We start from the raw sequence: 7,575 nt of genomic DNA, 5'->3' as shown, positions 1-7,575 counted from the left end.
ATGAGGCTAGGTGGAATTAGCCAGGAGCAGATCAACATGTCATGACAAGGCTCCTATCCTGACTGTGTGTGAGGATGGGTGTTTTAACCTGTTGCTTGTTAGCCCAACCAACGAGCGACAGGTATGCAGCCACCCTGACCCAATCACCTAGATCCAGGTCAGTTGTGGCTGCTCAAACCATCCCATCCCCACACCACACATACCAATTAATGTCATTATGAAGTTGTTGCATGTGTTACATATCCAAATTCAGAAGAATGTGGTCATCTCTGCAATGAATATAGTATAAATGAAAACAACAAGTGATATCAATTCCAACACCTCCTCTGTAAGGTAGAAGAGAAAATTACAGAGAAAATTATAGACTAAATTTTGACAAATAACATAGATATGAAATACAAGTAATCGATATCAAACAAAAAAAAGGAAAATATAATTCTCATAAAGTAAAAACACGTGTAAAAACACAGAAAATACTTTACACTGTTGTAAACAACAATGCTGAACAGAATTACAAGAAAAACTCACTAAAATATAAAAATGACAAAAATAAATATTATGAACAATACTGAACATGTCAGAGAAAAATGAAGGAGAATGTATTATATTAATATATATTAAATAATTATACTATTAATAAGCACAAGAAAATAACGAAAACAAAAAAAGGAAATATTTATGTTGGTTGGAGAACTATTTCAAGAAAAGATAAATACTGGTCCAGAATCTGTATTTGCAGTCTGCCATCGACTACTTTTTAAATGTCCAAAAGAAGAATATCTTAAAAAAGGAAAAAAATGCTTCTATCTATATTAATCGTATAACAAAAACATATTTACACAAATGCACAATAACTTGTAATGTAATGACTATAACTATATTTTCCAAAATATACAATTTTCCTTCTGGTTGATTATGAACTTATTTCACATGCCACAGAAAAATTGTTTCAGGTAAAGCTCCACAGGAAGGTACTGTAAACAATTCGAGTTTAAATCCTATTCCATTAGAAACAGAATACTTGAACTCAGTGGAACAGCACTTAATTGCAAGGAATATTCCATTTATAAAAATATTAGTTTTACCAAACGGTGGACACAATGGTGTTCATGGACCAGTCACATCCATACCTTCAAAAATCACCAATGTAACAAATGTACTTCCAAGGTGTGATGATAATGACCTCATTGTTTGTGTCAAATCAAACAGAAAGTTAAATTAGGAATGGCATTATAAATATCAATATGTTCATACAGATCAAATATATTTGAGAATACATAACAAATGGTATAAGGATGTGGAATTTAACAGTAAATGGATAAATCCTCTTTCAAATATTGAAGAAGATCCAAAATCCACAAACAATAATAATGAACCGATGTGCATTGATAATATTGAAAATGCAGATTTAAGTTCAGAAGATGAAAATATTGATGAAACATTTACTGATGAACAACAACATGTAATGTTTATGGCCACATGTTTACAACCAGTTGACATTGTACAGGAAGTATTAGAGCAGCACTTTGATGACATGTTGTCTGTAGCACCAGCAGACGGGAACAACCGTGCACCATTATTGGCAGATGAAACCAATGAAGCAAAATGCTTCCCAGTTGTGTTTGCTAAAGGAAATTATATTTCTCAATATGCTCGAAAAGAGAATTTGACTTTAAGTAGTTATTTAAATTGACAAATTCAAAATTCTGATGGTAGATTAGCCAAAATGAGGGTTAGAATTGGAATTTTCTATGGTCAGTGTTTATTTGAGATTCATCAAGTAGCAGTAGTGGTAGTGGTCACAGGAAGCTCACAAATGGAACCAATGGAATGGTCTTTCACACATAGTGTGAATTACAACTCACATTGGAGGAAGTTGCAGCACTCGGACCACAAATACATGGAGGTCAATTTCTTATTGAAATATCAAAGTAGGAATCTTAACAGAAATCTAAATTTAATAATTCTTTCAATGATCATAAACGTCTATTACAGTATTATTCGTGGTGAAAAAAATTATAACTATCAATGCTGAAATTATCAGGTTGGAGAAATACATGTAAAAGTCATGAAGACGGTATTATCAACCAAAATACTCAATCGTCGTGGCGAAGACAAAATTACTGTAGAGTTACATCGGTGACATGACAATAGTAATAAAGCTCAGCCTTGGGTAAGACCAAATTAAACATGTGACCAAAAGACAGTCGTACACAATGAAGATGCTGACTTCTCGCCATCAGGATGACTGTGTGTATCTAGCAAATACAAGATCACGATCATCTCACCAAGATCAGAGGTAGAAGTTGCAGAGAACAAAACTGACATGAAACTCCCAGAGGAGGAACTGTTTGCAATAGTGGGCATAATAACATATACTAATATGACAAACAAACATCTATAAACAAAGTGTGGGCGAAGTCATGAAAATTTGCACTGACGATGACAGTGTCTTGTCCAAATTTCCAAATGTACTAATAACCGATAGCTCGGTTATTCATAACTGTTATTTAGAACTGACCTTTCTAATGTGTGTGAGAGAAAAATGCAGATGATCAATTCTTTGAATGATGTTTCTCATGTTTTGTATAGAACAATAGCCTTTTTGTATGTTACATAGCTTTTAAAACATTGCCTTGGGGATAATACCATACTGTATTGTAAAGACCAGATCACATAACATATTCACTCAGCCTTGTGTGTATATAGCCTTGTGGGTATATATATATATATATATATATATATATATATATACTGAATATACTGTATATATATTAAGTAAAGGTGCTAACTTGATTGAAAATGCTACATAACCTATACATTTTTCTCTAATCAGGCTGAAGAATGATGTGATTTATAGTTTAATACCTGGCCAAGAGGTAAGCCTCCCAGTTCTAAGCTTAATGCATAATTCATGTGAATTTTCAGAAGTTAGGTAACACAAAGTGACCATGAGACAATAGATCGTTGATCAAATGTTATCGATCGACACCAGTCAGTCATCTATTTAGCTTGATGACTGCTGAAGATCTCAGGCTTATTATTTACAGTTATTAGTTGTACATTTAAGGGTATAAGTACAATAATATAGGTCAATTAAGAATATAGTAATGAACGCTAAATTTTAAAATGTTTTAGTGTGAATCACATTATTTTTCCTTACCCTCTCTAGTTGCTTATGTTATTGTTCCTTCCTACTGCCTCCTATGACTTTTGTTGTTGTGTCTGTCTCTTCCCGATACGCAATAAAACTCATACGCATCAGATTCTGTTCTGTTCCAGTGATTGTTTTCCAAGTTTTGAAGGTCAGCATAAGATAAGAGCACCAGGCCGAGATCCAGGCTTTCTTCTTCACCGGCCTCGACCTGAACCTTTTCGACCATGATTAATTCACAGGCTTCGGCCTAAGTATTTTAATAAGGATATTATTAGATACGTTTTTTGCAGTTTTTTACTGGCCTCCAGTCAGGAGCTTTGTTTAGTCACGGCAATATCTCTAAGTCAAGTTGTCCAGATTGTTGCCAGAATTATTTTTCAGCTATGCTATGACACATTTCAATCCTCCTTTCTTCTCTTTGTCTGAACCTTTGATTTTTATGTGACAATATGATAAACACAAGCCAAGAATCAGTCTGAATTCAATATCAGAAAAAATGAGAAGGTTGGTGACGGTATATCCACCTCACCTCTACCATCACAGCCACTCTGTGACTGAGGACATTTGTAGACGCGTGTTCCTTCCACTGGCCCCGGGTTACTGTCAATATCATGGAGGACCTGGAAAATTGTTACCATGCATGCATGAAGAATGCATTTTTATTGTTGTGCCCTTGAACATGGAAAGTAAGCTAATTGTGACTGATTTATCACACATTCCCACAGACATCAGTGTGGGCTGTTGCTGAATAAATACAGCCAGCAAAATCTTCCTGAGTAAATTGAGCTTTGAGATATTTGCAAAAATAACACTGTCTGTATTTCTGATCACTCATATGTTTCCCATTTCTTCTAAGTGTTTTCCACCATGCTACAGGCATCGGTGGAAAACCAGTGATTACACTCATACACGAGGCATGACAAGAGGAAAAAACATCAAACATCCCCCCTTCCTTCCACCAAGCTCATTCACAGGATGCAACGTGGAGGAGGCAGCAAGCTTCCAATTCCAGACATCAACACATAACATCATATTTCTGGCAGTTACTATCATCCGTTACAGGTTATTGATGGATAAACACGTTCGCCCCACAAGTACTAAGCACATATTTAAATTCAGGCTTCTCACAATGAGGATGTTGTGAAGGTTTAGATATTAATCATTGAAATCCAATATATCTTTTCACCGGACAAGGGGGTGGCAGTTTGGCCCCCTTGTCACTCTTTTTTATCAAGGGCTTTGGTTCTATTGCTGTGAACACTGTAGGTGCAGCCCAGCAGCGTCATGTAGCTCCCAGTCCTCCCTAGAGTTAGGATCAAGGCACTGCGATGCAACCGAGAGATTACACATCCTTCACACGAATACTGTAGACCTAGAGACACTGTTCTTAACCTCACTGTCTCTCTTTCTGTAAGTGTGTGTGTGTGTGTGTGTGTGTGTGTGTGTGTGTGTGTGTGTGTGTGTGTGTGTGTGTGTGTGTGTGTGTGTGTGTGTGTCTCTCTCTCTCTCTTTTCATTTCATATTTATTCCATCATCTTATTCCATTACCCAGATCCCTTTTAACAGGATTAAATGCGCAGGGTGTGGGATGATGACTCCACTTTCTGCTGCTTGGAGGCGCCACGACATAGTGCCGACCTTATATACCAGAATCAATTGGGATAAGTCCTGTACACTCACCGGTGGACACACACACACACACACACACACACACACACACACACACACACACACACACACACACACACACACACGCACACACACACACACACACACACACACACACACACACACGCTTTGAATGCACCCCAGCACCCGCCTGGTTGCATCCTTCTCCTTTTCTTCCTCATTTACTGCCATAACTATGAGAGGAAGAGGCCACGTGCCCAATTGTTTCATTAACTCTGTTTTTTTTATACATGTTTTCATCCGACATTTGTGTTTTTTAGTGTACATGTTGCTGTTTGTTTCTATGTTTAATTGCCTCACCCGAGGTGATTCTCTCCGTCTTGGAGTAGTGATTAGAGGGGGATTAGTGGCGGGTCTGTATAACTAATAACTGTGCTCTTGTCATCCTACAGGTCATTCACAGGACAGAGTTATTGCAGCAGTTCTTGATGATTTTAGAATTAATAAATAGTTGCATTGCAGGTTGAGAAGTTGTACTTCACTTGCAGACTAACTCTGTCCCAGCTGCAATGGCATACAAATACTCTTTGTTGTATGCCCAGCATGCTGACAGCACAGGTAAATAACAAATTTAAAAAAATGAAGGAGCAGACCATGAATGAAACAGTTATGTTAAATAATGGTTATATGGTACTGCTTGGTGACGTGCCATCGCCATCCGGACACAAACCATCGTATCCCCAAAAAGGCAGCATTTCAACATGTCAGCTGGTGGTTAAGATGCTTCTTCAGGGTGTGAGTCCTACATGGGAGTGATGTGTGAACTCCTGTATGTGCACCGTTTCCAATGTATCCCTCTATCTTTATTTCCAGAGCGTTTTCTCTCTCCACTGTCTGTTGTGACAGTAACCTTTGTGTAGAAATTCGGATCCACTGTTGTCAGTGTGATGTCTCACGCTGAATTAGAGATTATTTGCTTCTTCTGAGGCTATGTGAATACATTTGAATTTCTCTGTCCGTGTCACTGGCTTTGACTGAAAAACACAATGCCATATTTTTGCACACACACATGCAAAGGTAATGTTTGAACAGTATAGAGAGGAAGACGTCCCTTTCGATTTGCCATCACTATTGATACAATTCCATTCCTTCTCGGAGGCCCCTTTGCCACTGGATTCTAGGTCCCTTCATAACAGTCACTTTTTTTTCCGTGCACATGTGCAAACCTGCAGCTTCTCTCTTCCTCTTTCTCAACTGACTGCCTCAATATTCCCCCCCCTACGTAGTCAAAGCCTTTCCGAAGTCAAAGGCCATGTCGTCTCTTTGCCACCCTCGTCTCCCAGCAGCCGCTTCCAGCTGCCCCAGTCACAACGAGTCAGTAGAACATACACTCCAAGCATCACTTAATGAGGCAGGATGGTAAAATGTGCTTTAACTTTTCATAAATATTAACATGTTTGCTGAGTGTGATCAGGTAAGCATCAACAATTTTCAACAAATTTCTCATAGAATGTGTGCCTCCAGTGCACACACACACACATCTATCCACAGTTCATGGTGGCTTCGCTTTGTCCCCAGGCCCCTTTTACACACACACACACACACACACACACACACACACACACAAATTTTAGTATATATAGTCCCAGTTGGGCTGAACAGAATACCAGAATATTTCTTCAGCTGTGGAGATCAACTACTACAAAACTTACGTTTGGTAAGTTTAAAGAGCAAATGTGATGTGAGGTGTGAACTGTATTTTTCCTCAAACAGGGTGACATCTCTGCCCTAAAAAGTATGATTATTGTTTTACATTTGTAAGTGAGTTTTGCAAAGTAAAAAATGAAACGAGAAGATGAACAAGCAGAATGCCAGAACCTGGGTTCAATTCAGGGACTAAAATATTTGTGACAAAGACTCATATGATTGTTTATGAATAATATTGTGTAAGTATGGATGAAGATATTGGGATTTGTGCAGTAACTGTTTGTAACTCAATAATATACCAAGTGAAATCATTTAATACATATTTGTATTTAGGGAGTAAATGAATGATAGATGTGTTACAGTGATATTTTTGATAGAATGTATGAAGCTGCAGGAAACATTGACAGGTATGAGTGACACAGTCATATTTGACTCAAAATCAGTCTTAAAATTGAAGTAATAAGAAAAACACCACGTCGTTGCGATGACAAAGGGCATTGTCAATACTAAGTTATTGTTAAAACAGTGACTGGAATATTATTGGATAACCTGTTAATTATTACAAAATAATTAATTTTTTTATGTGTTCTGTTGTCGCTTATAAGATTCGGGCTGAAATATGTGATTCATTGTAGTGTAGTTTCTTGATAATTTTGATTGGTGATGAAAAAGGAGTGACCGCTGATGCTGACTTGAGTAAAATAATAGATTTATTACAAAAGAACAGCATCAGACCAGACTTGCCATGGACAGCCTGGGAGAGAACGAAGCCGGAAGTATTCTCTGTCGAATGCAACTCGGGCATGTTCTTTCATGCCTGCCCACAGACAACATATACCATTTGGTTCCCCTACATAGGTCACAGGTCACATTTCACTTCCCTTATCACCAGGACCCCTGGTGATGTGCTCTCTCTCTCGGGACCCCTGGCACCGTCTCTTAGTAAGTATCTTATACGATGGGGCTGTCTTGGGACGCCACACCCTCCAAGACACCTCAGTAGTCAAAAAGAGTCACGGCCTCGGCCTGTGAAGGAGAGAGCCTGGACCTGGGGCTCGTTAAAAAACACTTGAAAAAGCTGG

The sequence above is a fragment of the Zeus faber genome (genome assembly GCF_960531495.2).
Source record: "Zeus faber genome assembly, chromosome: 16".
Classification (NCBI taxonomy): Eukaryota; Metazoa; Chordata; class Actinopteri; order Zeiformes; family Zeidae; genus Zeus; species Zeus faber.
The sequence above is the reverse complement of the archived record's forward strand: the minus strand, read 5'-3'. Positions refer to the sequence as shown.